The sequence below is a fragment of the Calonectris borealis genome, chromosome W (assembly GCF_964195595.1).
Source record: "Calonectris borealis chromosome W, bCalBor7.hap1.2, whole genome shotgun sequence".
Lineage (NCBI taxonomy): Eukaryota > Metazoa > Chordata > Aves > Procellariiformes > Procellariidae > Calonectris > Calonectris borealis.
The window spans coordinates 55,317,826-55,334,150 of record NC_134351.1 but is presented as its reverse complement, the minus strand read 5'-3'; the positions used below and the strand labels follow the sequence as shown (position 1 = coordinate 55,334,150).

Here is a 16,325-nt window from a genome sequence, read left to right as displayed (position 1 = left end):
TTTCATGCAACCTCAAAGTGAGACATTAATAAGGAACCAGAATTTGATTTCATGGATGGAGGTTCTATTCTAAGTTATATGATGGCTCTGTAGATTTTCCTGTAATATCAGTTGATTAAACATACTCTTTTTCTGTTTTCTCCAGCTGACTTAGTGTCGTGGTTTAACCTGTCAGGCAGCCAAATACCACGCAGCCGCTCACTCACTCCCCCCGCCCCCTCAGTGGGACGGGGAGAGAATCGAAAGGGTAAGAGTGAGAAAAACTCATGGGTTGAGATAAAGACAGTTTAATGGAACAGAAAAAGGGAAAATAATAATGATAATGATAGAATATACAAAATGAGTGATGCACAATGCAATTGCTTACCACCCGCGCTGACCGATAACCAAGTAGCGATCAGTACTTCCTGGATCACGCCTACCATTCATATACTGAGCATGACGTCACATGGTATGGAATACCCCATTAGCCAGCTGGGCTGGCTGTCCTGATTATGTTCCCTCCCATCTTGTGTACCTAGCTCAGTCAGTAGGCACGGGAGCTGTCCTTGGACTAGGAGGGCACTTAGCAACAACTGAAAACATCAGTGTGTTATCAACATTCTCCTCATACTAAATCCAAAACACAGCACTAGGAAGAAATTTAACCCTATCCCAGCCGAAACCAGGACACTTAGCCAACTTAATGGACAGCACCTATGAAAAAAAGCTGCCTGTCAACTTTTTGACAATAGCCTGGGTAAGGAAATAAATTCCAATCATAAAGTGATGGAAATGACAGTGGAATGCTTATGCAATCAAGTGGGTTCAGAGGGGATAAATGCTATCACCTCTGTTGGGAGTTGTGGGATTGTAAATGTCTTCTTATACCGTTAAATTGCTGTGTAAAACTGTTTTATTGTTACTTTGTGCTCATTAGTTAGTATCTGGACTGTAGGGTCTTCAAAACAGAAATAGGTTTTTTTCCTCAGCAAAATCGGGCCTCGCTCTGTTACTGGGCTATGTATTTCCATAATGTATGTTCCCTGCCTTCCTGTGGTTTCTGTCTTTGTTAGTGAGAGCTTTAATGTCCCCTCAGGCACTTTATAAGAACCCAGGCTGCTAAGGGAATGCAATGAATTAGCACACTGCCTGTCTGCATGCATCTTCCTCCACTTCCAGGCTCCTTTCAGAGTGAGGCAGAGGTGGCTACATTTCACCTCTATAGTTTTCTTTCCTTGCCTCAGCAGACTGAGGCAGGACAAATGCTGGTGTGGGATAAGTAAAGCCATTATTTTTACTAGAATTAGTAACCAGTTCCATCCTCTGGATGGGTTATTCTGGGGAGGGGAAGTAAAGGCAGAGATGTGAGATGTGCTTTTAAGTTCTCTGTGTAACTGAGCATTTGTACTGAAGAAGGAGAATAAATATATCACTTGATTTTTAAAATCAAATTTCAGTCTTCAAAATTATCCAAAAAAGCTGAGTCACTACCCTGGTACCTCAGTAACACCACTAACACTAATTAGGATCATTGGCACCACTAACTTAAGAGTCACAGAACATTTTGTACAGTTACTGAACATTCTTGATCCAACCTAAATGATTCTATGATTCTATGATTCTATGATTGCTTCTGAGACAGTGTCCATGGGAGAAAAGGGTGTTCCCTCTCCCTTTTATTATTTAATCAGCTTTATTCCTTTCCCTCCTCATGTTCCTGCTTTGGGCTGACCTCTTCCTTGGAGAAGTGGCATTTCCAGGTTATCAAACAGCCCCATTTTCCAATACCTGGAGTTCACATCAGATTCTAATTTTCTAAAATGTAAATAAAGTGCACAGGCATGCTATTTACCACACTCAATGATGAGATATACATGTATACAGTGTGCAAGGAGAGTTAAGAAACTGGAGAGCAAGTACCAGTCAGCTGAAACTATTTTTAGCTTACTCTTAGGGTAAGGAGAAATACTGACCTTGAGAACATGTTTATATATTCTGAGCTAAAAGTATATAGGGAAGACTCTGGAGTGTTCCAGCATCTTTATGCTCATGTTAGTTAAACCTAGAGGAAAACAGGATTCACTATTACCATAAGACAAAGTCTGGTTGAAAACTTTGCTTTTATTTAAATAGTTGACAGTACTGGGAATTTTGTAAGATTGCCTGGAATAGATAAGGTTTTAAATGAGAGGAAAGTTATGCTTTACAGCTTGAGGGGGGTGATTTTTTTCTTACTGTTATTTGTATGTATGGTGAAATGCAAAATGCTGTTGCCCCTGTCCTTCAGAATTTATAGTATGAATAGGCACAACAGGCAAGTGTTAGGGAAAAGAATGCTTTTTAGAAAGGGAATTAAGGCATGTTGAGACTCACTCAAAATCGGAAAAAAGAGTTAGGAACCAAATGTATTCTCAAATTAAAGGACGTGATTAAAGTGGAAAAAATTCAGAGACGAGCAACAAAAATACTGGGTACTGAGCTATAGGGACATAATTCTCAGATGGTCTCCATGTTTTCAAGGTGCATAGCATTTCTTAGAGGTGAGGGGGGAGTTGTCTCAGTTTAAAAGTATTTTAATTTTAGCAGTCTAGAAGAAACCTGACTAGGAGCAAGCAAAGACTTGAAGACCTCCATTACTGTCAGACACCTAAATATGCCAAACAAATGTATTTTGTTTATTCAAGTGGCATTTTCTTCTAATATGCTTTGTGAGTGCTCCCTCTGAAGCTTTTATTTCTTATTTTTTAATCAATTTGTTGACAACATTTCTTTCATGAGAGGGAGTGTTTCAAGCCAAATATTACCTTTACAAGTAAGCATCTTTTCCCCCCGAACATGAACTTGTATGTCTCAAAGTAAATACCATGAAGTCTTGCCCTTTTAAGACTGACCCTTTCCAGCTTATTGGCTTTGATTTCTCTGTTGCAAAATATGTGCATCTACTTGTCTTACAACTCACAGCTAAGGTCCTTTTTGATAACTTCTACTTTGTTATGGCTACCCTCCTTCCGAACCTCTGGCATTGACTCCTGTCAAGCATGTTAGTCTGAACAGCTAATACAATCTCCAGCTATGATTTAAATTAGGGATGCTGAAATTATAAGGAATTTTGTTTGTTTACAGTTTTTCCTTCTGATGCTTTTTTGTCCTCTAAGTCATAATTTAACTAAATTGGCTATATGTGTATTTGCATGTGTAAGTGTAGGACTCAGGGAAGCTTGTTTCCTCAGAATGAACATAAATGAGAACAGGGTTGCTGTGGTAATGATCAAGTTAGCAAGGCTAAATGAAGTATAGGGGCTTTTTTATCCCCTTTCTAGTTTGTGTCCCGGATAAGCTGTGTAGTTCACCTTATGCATGGGTTGTTAGGGTTTTCTGCAACTATTTTTGTGTTAAGTGTATTGGGTAGCTTTTCTGCTAGTGTCAGGTTGAATGCTTGCTTGCTTCAGGTCAATACATCTCAATATTGACTTTGAGAGGGCAATAAATCTTGCTGATCACTAAAATAAATTAGTACTTTTATGGATGGTTACACACACATTTTGAGAGCTAGGTTTCCTGATGGAGAAAGTAACTCATTCTGTCAAAGTGCATGAGAAAGCATCTTGTTTACAAATAATGTCAGGTTGGTATTTGTAAATAATAATGATTGTTATTTTAATGAAGAAGTTTACTGGATGGCTGCTTTAAGTACATGCATAGTTGTAAGTGCATGATTGCATTAGACTTCAGATATCTGTGATCTTCTGGTACTACTGGGGCAGTATCTGAACCTCCAAGCTTCAAGATGGAAACAAAAGAAATCCAGTTTGCTAATACTAGCAATATCCTATAATGAAAAAAGAAAAGGAGGAAGAATAATCTCACAGAGTGCAGATTAGTGGAGCTTTCATTCCTTCTGATCAAGATTTCATTAGTCCTGTCAGAATCTGTGGTCAGAAATCAGTTTTCCATTCTGCAAGAGGTTCTGGTAAGACAAAAACAGGAGAAAGTAAAGCCTGTTTAAGGCAAGCCCTTGTTTTTGTTTTACAGGTGTGCCGTTAGTACCTTTTGATAACATTCTTGAAGATTGTAATGTATATTGTGCCACACAGACTCCAGTTCTCGCTGATCAAGTTGGGCCCTGCAGGGTAAGGGATGCTAAGAGAACTTTGAATGCCCTGACACCAAGAGGAAAGTGTGGAAGTTTGATTGCTGAGTCTCAAAATGGTACAGACAAAATCCAGATAGTCAGAGTGAGTTGTTCATATGTAATATATCTTACAGGCTTTCTTCCTTCTTGAAAACAAGAGGTTCAGAAAGAGTGACAAAAAAATAGAAGCATAGAAAAGCTTCCATAGTAAGAGGGAGATAATAGAATGAGAATCTCTAACATGTAAATATCCTCCCCACTCTTCATCTGTGCCTGGTTAGTGCATCAGTTTAAAATACAGGGGTTTTATCCTTAAAAACACATTCTAAAGGAGAGATTTGCAGTTCAAAAATAATTAGTTATTTACCACTTCTCTAAGAAATAATTCTTCTGCGGCTGGTGAGAGTATAGTTATGTGCACATCAAATATGATCAACTGTAATTGATACAGATTTTAGTAGCCTGTGTGGAGAGAATAGAGAGGTAATGATGCATCACGTGGCTTGTCAGACATGCTTTGGTTGGAATTTGTCTTGTGTATGTCCCTGTAATGCTGCTTGGTTTTGGTGTTGCAAAATGCTTAGTCTTTTGGTGATGTTAGCATCAGTTTTCCAGGAGACTTCATTCCAGCATGATCTGTGAAACTATTCTCAAAATGCATTAATATGCAGGTAGTGAAACAGTGTAGAGGTCTGTAATTCATGTGAAAATGTAAAAATCCCAATTATATCAGCTTCCCTTTCAAATGAAAATAAGCGTACTAGCTTCAGGAAATAGGAGATGAGGTTGGTATCCGCAAGGCCCCTTTTATTGTTCTGTACATTTTGCACTTAGGCTGGAGTTCAAATGAAGGACATGTTTATAAAGATATCTCTTTGTGGCTGGGAGGATATTTGACACAGAGATTCCTGCAAAAGTGGCCGCACTGTGAGATGTGAAGGAGGTGGTAGAGAGGGAGAGTTAAGAAATAGAGAAGCTTTGACAAGAAATCTCTTTTTCTGGCTTAATGAGAAACTGTTCAAAGCACAATTTTTGTACTTTATGTAAGGAGAGTAAGCTTTTAAAAAAGAGAAGGGCAGTATCAGTGAAAAGCTTTTTTATATCTTCTAAGGTATCCATTGTGAGCAAATGGCATGTGCATTGCCCAATAAGTTGGCTGTATGTGCATTTGTCTGAACATAAATAAGCAGAATGCTCCTAAAGTCCTGTGCTTTTCTCCTTAACTTCCTATAGAATATAAGGGGGAGATGATATCTCTCCCCAGTGTTGGGTGCCTCTGGAAATCTGAGGTGAAGGGTAATCAGTTCCAAGGCCCCTACAAGGTTGGAAGATGTTCCTGATACAAAAGGGCAAACTGTGCCTGTGGGAAGAATCAGAGGGAAATAAATGGTATTTCCATGCTCGCTGTGTGGGTTTTTCCTGAAGATGGGAGTGCCAGAACTTGTAATTGTAAGCTTTGTAGACTGAAGACTTTCCTTGTATTGTGTCAGGCAGAACATAGTTTTGAAAAGCAGTATTCTGGAGCATTACCAAAATGTATTTTGGGCCCTGAAATACAATATACGTATTATATTTAGACCTGTTTCAACTTTCCATGCTTTTAAAGCAGTGGATCTCCAACCATACTGTCTCCACAGAGGATCTTGAGCTCTCAAGAATAGCTGTGTGGAAACTGCTATGCTACATTGTAGAACATGTCAGTAAGATGGTAAAGGCCATTTTGAGGCATGATGTCATCTGCTTTCAGTGCTCCTCTTTTTGTTCTCTTCTGAATACCTCCCCTCCACCCCCATTAACTGTCAGACTTAAAAATCCTTTCATCTCCTAGGATCCCAGCAGAAATTCTAATCAGAATGCAGAGCACTTTTAACCAGATCAAAGACCTGTAGTTTGCTTTACTTTGTCCTGTCTCACTCAGATGTCACTATTTCTCACATCAGAGTGGTTTTTGGATGATAGAAACATTAGCATAATGGAGAGAGGTTTTGTGGTGAGGTAACTCTGCTGATTCTGCGTGTAGATTTTATGCCAACAAAGATTTTCAGTGTGTTTGAATGCTATTGTGGAAGATTTATGTTGAGATTCCTCAGGAGGTTTTTTTAATTGCATTAAACCCATGACCACAGTGTACAAAAAAGTATACACACTGTCTGTAAAATGTAAATGTTTGTGTATGGATGTGCTCTCCAAATTCTTGCACAATTTATGTGGAATTTTTCATTGCCTTTCCTTCATTGATAATTGTTTGTTGGAAATTGAGTTATTTCTGCAGATTTCAGTATTTATTGCCTGGGGTCAGTACTTGATTGTAATCACAAAATGGTACAATATCAAACTATTAGAAGTTCTTCTTAGATATGCCATTATATCTTTCATGGTAGCAAGTTACATTTTTGAAGCCTGATTTCAACCGTTAAATAATTTTGGGGTTATAGCGGTCTCCATATATATGAAATAATGCTTATTCCTTGCAAAGCCAGTGTATCAGTAGTTAGTCCAACATCACATGAAAAATAAGTTTCATCTGCACTGTATATCTGCATGTGTGTTTTCAGGTGCAGAAGTTGCAGGTTTTGATATTTTCATGCCAATCAAGCAGTTTAGCATTGTCTGAAAATGTTCAGTTACTCTAAAATATTGCTTATAATAAATGATCACAATGGACCAAAAAAAATTTTGACTCCTGAAATATACTATGCACGTCATTCATTCCCACTAATATGATACCTTGTTTCTGTATATACATCTACAGGATGTAATGAATGCCATTAACCTGTTCCAGCACAAATAGAAAAAGGAGAAGAGACATAGACACAATCCTACAAGATATTTAATTCTTCTGTCCCGGTTTTGGCTGGGATAGGGTTAAATTTCTTCCTAGTGCTGTGTTTTGGATTTAGTATGAGGAGAATGTTGATAACACACTGATGTTTTCAGTTGTTGCTAAGTGCCCTCCTAGTCCAAGGACAGCTCCCGTGCCTACTGACTGAGCTAGGTACACAAGATGGGAGGGAACATAATCAGGACAGCCAGCCCAGCTGGCTAATGGGGTATTCCATACCATGTGACGTCATGCTCAGTATATGAACGGTAGGCGTGATCCAGGAAGTACCAATTGCTACTTGGTTATCGGTCAGCGCGGGTGGTGAGCAATTGCATTGTGCATCACTCATTTTGTATATTCTATCATTATTTATTATTATTATTTTCCCTTTTCTGTTCTATTAAACTGTCTTTATCTCAACCCACGAGTTTTTCTCACTCTTACCCTTTCGATTCTCTCCCCGTCCCACTGGGGGGGCGGGGGGAGTGAGCGAGTGGCTGCGTGGTATTTGGCTGCCTGCCAGATTAAACCACGACATCTTCCTTTGAGGTGTTTTCATTGTCCTAAGGCTGTAGCTGACATAGACTTCATTAGTTCATCAGGTCTTGGCTTTTACTCCCTCTACAGAAATATGTGGGTAAAAAAAAAGATATATAAAAATAAATGAGTCAAAAATATCTGCCTATTATTCAAGTAATGCAGCAGTTATGTTTTGAAATGATATTGAGAAGTGGTGGAAGCATCTGAGGGAAAAATACACTTTGTAACCAGAATGATATGTTTTACCAGTCTGGACACCAGCCTCAGCTGAGTAATCCAAAACAACTTCATTTGCAAAAGATCTGAGCTGCTCTTTGGCAGGTTGGGAGACACAAGCAAGGGAAGCACCAGAGAGGTTTACCTCATTAGAATATTCAAGTGATTTGCAAGTGAATGACAGAAATACCTGTTTTTAATGCCATTGCATTATGGTGGCCAGTGTGTGATGCTGCTTCATGGGAAGAACTGTTGGTCACTATCCAAGCCAGTGCTGTCAGATGTAAGGGTTCTGGTCTTACAGACTCCACTGCCCTTCCGGCTCCAGCATTCACTCATTTCTGCACAGAGGGGCACACATGCTTACTCTCCCCGTCATCTTTCATGGTTTGTCTGTTGTCATTGTCTGTCCGTGGTTTGTCAGAGTCTGAGCTATAGGAATCTTCAGAGAAAATAACTAGCAACTACACTTCAGAACCCAGAACCAAATTTCAGCAAGTCTAATCCTGTAACCATCTCTCATTCAAGTAGGTGTATTAAGTCAGTGGAACTGCTCTGTAAAGTGGTGGAGAACCATCAATAAAAATCTAACACTGAAAAGCATTCAGAAGGATCTCTTCCTGTAACACAGATCTTTTCAGTCATCTTCTTTTCATAGTTCATCTGTCCTTTTGTATAAGCTTTCCTTTAAGCTTGGCAGAAACTGGACAAGAATTTTCTAGGCACTGCATATAAAAGCAGAAAAAGTTGGAAGACTTTCCTTCAACACTAATCTTTTTTTCATGTTGGCAACACTAAAGGGATAAGCATTTGGATTTTTAAAACCTTTCATGTTTAAAACAAGGGAAAAAGAAAGATTCTTCTACAAACAGAACACACATATCAACCTTAGGGGGGAAAAAACTCACAATGTTTCTGGAGTAGATAGAAAGATAAAGCCAGACAGATTCAGAAATGGAAAGAACTGACTCAGTCCACACCCCATGTAGATGCATTTTTCATTTAGTATTGGGAGAAAGGCTTTCATTACCATTCTTGCAAGAAAAGAATATTAGCAGAATTTTCATATCTTTCAACCAGCATCTTTCTTGCCAACAGCTCAAAGCATTCTATGTAGTAGATAGTAATGGAAATAGACTGAAGTATAATGTGAGCAGTAAGTATTTAGGACCAGATCTGAAAAGAATGTTGTACTCATTATATGTTGAAGGAGAAAAGGCAGTTTTGTCTCAGGATTCGACTCATACTCACCTTAAAGCTAAATTTCGTTATATCCAGTGGCATTCTGAAGGTTGTTTCATAAGTTCCTGCACCAGCAAAAAGCCCGGCTGGAGACAGATCATGCATTATATTTTAGAAATATTGAAAGTCTAGACAGAGGTTAAGTTGCAGCCAAAAATGTAAAGAGTCAGCAGTTCATATGAATACAAACGAGCAGGACAGAATAAAGCCTTTTATAAGTTTTAGAATTTAAAACATAAACACATGCAGATATTTATTCATTTGCTAGCTTTGATGACTAATAATTGTCAAGATGATACACTTGCGAATTAACCCCATTCAGCTTCCCCAGAAAGAAACTTCAGGTTCCATTACGGCTCCTGAGCAGTAATGGCAGCCAGAGCCAGGCAGCAGCTCCAAACCCATGTAAACAGAAGAAAAAAGTATATAAAGTTATCATTTCTGTTGAGTTCTCTCTGTTATAGCTTTCCTAAGTAGTGTTAACCAGTACAGCAATCTCTTCCTGTTAAGTAATGTTGAAGATTGCAACTATGAGGAAAAAAAATTGATTTTTTTTATTAGGCTTACAACCGTACTCAGAGCTACCATGATCCCTTCTTTGGGAACTGCTAACTTTGTGGTTATTGTATCCATCAACCTGAATCATTCCTTTATGGTGTGAGTATTTATTCCTTTTTGATCAAAATAAATACAGCAGAAAAAATAATGATGAACTACATCTTTAAGGAATAATCTTGACATGCTGTAGACCATAGCTGTTTTACTACAGATGGGTTGATTATAATTAGAACTATTTGAATTGTTGAATTTGATCTCAGTTTAAATCAGCAAGCAAGAAACCTTAATTCAAATAAAAGAGACTAATCATGTTTCATGTTTATAATTTTATTTATCTTTCTAAAGAAAGCCTTATTGTTGTTTTCTGGTAACCCTTTAAGCCATTTTGTTTTTCTTTGGAATGATTAAACTGAATTTGGAACCATTTTTTTGCTGACCAAGAAAACCATCGTGTATGTACTTATAAGGTTAACAGGTATTTATTTACAGCTTTGATTTATATATTTGATTATCTTTTAAAAAAGAGAGAAGTGTTTACCAGAGTACTATTTTTCATTGATGTAGACAACTCTCTTGAGAAATAAACTTGAATGAAAGTATTACTTTTCTGCAAATGTACACATTTTAATGATTATGTAAATGTTAATTATATTAGATACAATATAGAAAGCATTTATCAGAACATGTTTTGCATTTAAAACTTATCAACTACAGGAAATCTTGTTTCTATTTGGTGAAATTAACAGATTCTCGATTTCAGGATTTTAGTATTTGTAGGTGCCATTTTTTATTCCTCTTTTATTTAGAAGAGGTAAGCATGCATTCCTGCTGTTTTCAGTCACAAGTTACTCATTATTGAGCTGAACTAAACATAACATAGGAGAATAAGGAATATATTATCATTGCAGCTGTAGAAGGGGCAACAGTCATTAAAAATTCTTGTTTCAGTTGCTTAGCTAGTAACTTTCCCTAGTCTATGGTATCCTGCTGGTAAAATTAACTGTAAAATACATGTTTCTTGAGGAAAGAAGATATTTAATACAAGTTGTTGAATTCAGTTTTTTTGGTGAGCAAATTATTTCAAATAGCAATTCTGTTATTTTTTTTATTAGTTTTAACTTACTGAGTCACACTACTCAGTAGCACAAGAAGGTGATGTGAGCAAAAGTGGGGGTAGCCATTCAAATGAAAAGGTTAGGCCATTTTAACTTTATCTTCATACATCATGTATAAAATAACAAAATAGATTAAAAATGAGAGAGGATTTATCCTTTACTTTAAAAAATATATTTTTGTGCCATTGCAACCAGTGTGTACTCAAAATGCTGAACAGTTTAAATGTCACAATTTCAAAACACAGAAATAAGTAAAAAGCCAAAAGGCTTCCAGATCAGGCAGAAAATTTGCTGGGAATGTCAGTGGCTGTGAATATCTTACTGTATTCAGTAATAAAAGAGAGAGAGAAGGCAAATTATGACATAAGTTATGGTGTTGATTCATTGCCATTAGCGATGGTTTTCTATGGGGTGAATCGGGGTGTTCATGGCTTAGGTGGATGTCCTGGTTTCAGCTGGGATAGGGTTAAATTTCTTCCTAGTGCTGTGTTTTGGATTTAGTATGAGGAGAATGTTGATAACACACTGATGTTTTCAGTTGTTGCTAGGTGCCCTCCTAGTCCAAGGACAGCTCCCATGCCTACTGACTGAGCTAGGTGCACAAGATGGGAGGGAACATAATCAGGACAGCCAGCCCAGCTGGCTAATGGGGTATTCCATACCATGTGACGTCATGCTCAGTATATAAATGGTAGGCGTGATCCAGGAAGTACCGATCGCTACTTGGTTATCAGTCAGCGCGAGTGGTGAGCAATTGCATTGTGCATCACTCATTTTGTATATTCTATCATTATTTATTATCATTATTTTCCCTTTTCTGTTCTGTTAAACTGTCTTTATCTCAACCCACGAGTTTTTCTCACTCTTACCCTTCCGATTCTCTCCCCGTCCCACTGAGGGGGCGGGGGGAGTGAGTGAGCGGCTGCATGGGGTTTGGCTGCCTGCCAGGTTAAACCACGACAGTCCTTTTTGGCGCCCAACGTGGGGCTCGAAGGGTTAAGATAACAATAGATCTGACCAAAGTGAGTTAAGGCAAAATTGTTATAAGCATTCGTTATATTGATTGGTCACAATGTGGATGTATTGGCTGTCAAAGTTGTGGGGCTGGCTCTCAATGTTGGGTCATGTAATACCCTGCTTGCAGTATGTGTTCCCTTTTGTGCTGTTTATCATCAGTCGGAACTGGGCCAAGATTATCATTTTGCTGCTGTTTTATGAGGTGATAAAATCATTGGTCGTAAGTCTAATCTGGTATCTGTACTCGGCACTGCCGTCATTTCTGTACCTCGGGAATCACCTCTTAGAAATTATTAGTAATTGCACTTTTTTCTCCTCGGAGAATGAATTTAAGGGGGAGACAGGATGGGACACTTTCTCCCACTTGTTCATCTTCCCTTCCATATCTTCAGAAACTCCTTTTTCTTCTATCCTCTTCACAAAGATGTCCACAATATTCCCTGAGAATTTTGAATATCCTTGGGATGTTCAAACAAGCATGATCATATTGCTATGTCTCCTGAATGTTGTTCAGGCCTTGTTTGGGATTAAACAACTATTCAGGAATACTGTCCAGAGATCAACCCTCAGGAACAAGAAAAGAGGGAGGGCAAATGGTGGTGCCTCGTCTGGGCGGGCGGAGCGACGAGTCTCAGGGGCGGTGAGCAGCGGGAGATCAACCCCGGCAACAGACACGGTGGCTACTCAAAACCCCACGACAGGTACTGCGGCTACTTCAACCCCCACGACAACCCCTGTGGCTACTCAACCCCCGGCAACAGTCACCGTAGCTTCTCCAACCCCTGTGACAGGCACTGCAGCCACTCAAACTCCGGCAACAGTCACTACAGTTACTCCAACCCCCATGACAAGCACTGCAGCTACCCAAACCCCAGCAACAGGCACTACAGCTGAACCAGAGGACCAACCCTTGCTGGTATCCGTTGCCCCTGTACAGAAGAGGAAATCTTGGAAGCGGAGGTCAGGTCGTTTAGAAAGGGATGGTGGAAGAGTAGGGACATCACAAGGAGAGGAGGAGGAAGAGGAAGAACTCATAAACGAGACGGAAACCACCCGATCCCTATCCCTGAGTGAGCTGCGAGATATGCGGAAAGATTTCAGCCGTCGTCCAGGCGAGCATATTGTTACCTGACTGCTCCGATGCTGGGATAACGGGGCCAGTAGCCTGGAATTAGAGGGGAAGGAGGCCAAACAGCTGGGATCCCTTGCTAGGGAAGGGGGCATTGACAAAGCAATTGGAAAAGGGACACAGGTCCTCAGCCTCTGGAGGCGACTGCTGTCAGGCGTGAAGGAAAGGTATCCCTTCAAGGAAGATGTTATATATCGCCCAGGCAAATGGACCACTATGGAGAGAGGTATCCAGTACCTGAGAGGCTTAGGCATGCTGGAGGTGGTTTATAGTGACCTGGACAACGACCAAACACCCAAAGATCCAGATGACGTCCAGTGCACGCGACCCATGTGGCGGAAGTTGGTACGGAGCGCACCAGCGACGTATGCCAGTTCGTTGGCAGTACTGTGCTGGAAAGAGGAAGAAGCACCAACGGTAGATGACGTGGTTAGCAGACTCCGGGAATACGAAGAAACTGTCTCCTCCTCCCTTGTCTCAGCTGTGGAGAAACTGTCCTGGGAGGTCCAGCAACTCAAAGATGATAGGTCCTATTCTCCACCTGCACGGACCAGTATCTCAGCCATTAGGAGTCAGCGTTCTTCTGCTCAAGAGAGAGGATATCGAAAGTACACACCCCGGGGCACCCTGTGGTTTTACCTGCGTGACCACGGAGAGGACATGAGGCAGTGGGATGGAAAACCTACCTTCATCCTAGAGGCACGTGTACGTGAGTTGCAAGGAAAACAATCACACAAGGGGGTTCTCCCAGGAAAAATACTGCTCCAGTTGTCAGGAAAAACCTGTCTCACGACGGTCCAGTTTCCAGCGAACAGTTCCCCAGACAGAGTAGAAGGGCTGATCTTACTTTGGATTGTAATGAAGAAATTCTTGCCTCGCATTTGCAAGTGAGAGATGGATACTATGACCAGGACTAGAGGGGCCCTGCCTCCAGCCAGGTGGAGGAAAGGGACAACTGGGTTTACTGGACTGGGTGGATTCGAAGGCCTGGCACATCAGAACCACAGGAGTATAAGGCTCTCGTAGACACCAGTGCACAGTGCACCCTGATGCCATCCAGCTATGAAGGGGCAGAACCCATTTGTATTTCTGGAGGGACAGGGGGATCCCAAGAGTTAACTGTATTGGAGGCCGAAGTGAGCCTAACCGGGAATGAGTGGCAGAAGCACCCCACTGTGACTGGCCCAGAGGCTCCGTGCACCCTTGGCATAGACTACCTCAGGAGAGGGTATTTCCAGGACCCAAAAGGGTACCGGTGGGCTTTTGGTATAGCTGCCCTGGAGACGGAGGAAATTAAACAGCTGTCCACCTTGCCCGGTCTCTCGGAGGACCCTTCTGTTGTGGGGTTGTTGAGGGTTGAAGAACAACAAGTACCAATCGCTACCACAACAGTGCACCAGCGGCAATATCAGTGGAATATACTGAGCCAATACCAGTGGAATATACAAGAAACTGTGGATGAGCTTCTCATAAGATGAGAACAAGTATTTTATTTAAAATGGATTTTTAAGAACAGGATGAATATTTAGAGCTTGGACATGGTTTTTGACTTTGTCGCTTTTATTCTGGAAAAATTTAAGTTAGGAGCTGGAGATGAAATATATGCAGAAAGTAGTGTTGGCTCTCTAGTGTCCTGATGTTGGGTATAGGAGTTGCGTAGCCTACCACAGCTGTTAAATAGAAAATACATGTTGGGTTGAGTGTACATGTTGTAAAGCTGATCCACTTACCTGGGTTTATTCAGGATTTTGTTTTAATTGTTTTTCTCTTATTTGTAAATGAAAGTAATGCTTATAAGAAGGTGGGACTGGAGATCCATTAAGAACGTGAAATGCTTTGAAGCATTCCAGGCCATATTACAGTGTAGGTTAGCATGGAAAGGGATTTCTGTCTGTCTGTCTGTCTGTCTATTGATTTTGGTGGGGTTTTTGTTTTTTTGTGGTGTTTTTTTTTTGTCTTTACAATGTTTGAAAAAAAATTATCCAGGAGACTAATGTGAGTGCTAATAATATCTATACAAGCAGTTTCATGACACTGTTGGTTTCCTACTGTGGAAACAGTATCAGCTCTCGCGGGGTGCACAGAAGCTGAGCTGGAACCAAAGTGGAACTCTGATGTTCCACTGCATGAGAATTCCCGTTCTGCACCACCTTTTGTAAGAAGATTGTCAGTATGGTTGAATGATGGCAAGTCATGTGCTGGTTTTATAGTGTAGACTGATGGAGAGAAGGACAAAGGCACTAGAATCTTTTTTCCTGTGTTACCTCAGTCAACATATGAAATATAAGGCTCACGTGCACTTTTCAGTGAGAACTTCGCTTCTTTTTCTGTATACAAGGAAAAACCCATATGATCTTAATTTTAAATTTTAAGCTTTGTCAGTAATGGTGAAGACATTCGGTTTAGTAATGTGATCCAATAGAGTATCTGTTGTGTTGCGATCTGAGAATTTCTGTGGTTTTGATGTATGTTGCTGCATAGTATGTAGTAACGGATAGCAGATGTGATGCAGGTTCCAGAAGATGAAAACTTTTGGAAATGGAAAGAACATTAAGATGACCTTGATAAGGGATGAAATAATGCACCACAAGTATAGATCTGATCTTCTTTTGTTCTATCAATCAAAATTACTGTGACAGGGAGGAGAGAGACCCACTTCAGCCTATGTCTTTCTTTAGCATACAAATTATTGGGAATGTTCATTTTCAAATAGCTGGCTGTTTTTATTTACAGAAATGGATGTTTATGCTTTTGTAGGACTGAAAATGTTTGGTCAACAATCGATTATTAAGATATTTAGAAAATTATACAATTATATCCATCAGGCCATAGATTTCTTTTTGGTCCCAGTAATAAAGAAATTTGAAGCCAACTTACATTGCTTCATTCCGATGGTTCATTTTTTCTGAATACTTTCATTTTATTCAGAAATGTCCAAAAGCATTGAAGTGCAGAACAAAAATGAAAATAAGCAGGTACATTTATCCAACTTGTATAGCTACTTAATTCTGTAGCATATACATTCCTGCCTGTGAAAAAGTGTTATACTCCCTAAGAAGCTTGTGTTGCAAACAGACTTACAAAACAATGCTTTGCTGTAATTGAATAGAGGTACTGATAAGCAAAGGTCATAGCTTAACATTTTTCGGAGGTGATTTCTGAGGTTATTACTCTCTCTCTTTTCCAGAAATGGGAAATTAAGGTGCAAACTTCTGAATGTAAGATGCCCAGTAGCAAAGTGAAAAAACAGTGAATTCAGGGTGCCTACTTTTTTTTGATGTTTTAGTGCTACTTTAATAGTGAGCTATTTTTAAAGCTGCATGCTCCAGATAACATACTGTCTGCTGGAATGAGGCCAGTTGCATTTTTCAGTGCTTCTATGTACCAAGCACTCCAGTCACTCTGCTCAGCTACCTGTGACTGTGCCTTCTGGCAGAGTCCCAGTTACCTCTTTTTCTGTTTCTGTCCTGTCCTTTACTTGGTAAATCTTTGGTTCCTAGGCAGAATAATCTCTTCCTTACTCCTATGGAGGGGGGGAAGGAGGGAGGGATGACAGGATGGGATGGGATG

General features: G+C 40.0%; 1 pseudogene; it reads left to right on the top strand.

Annotated features, from left to right (window-relative positions):
• Window positions 1-685: 685 nt before the first annotated feature.
• Window positions 686-16,325, top strand: part of LOC142075053 (small ribosomal subunit protein mS27-like) — a 51,361-nt pseudogene continuing 35,721 nt past the window's right edge.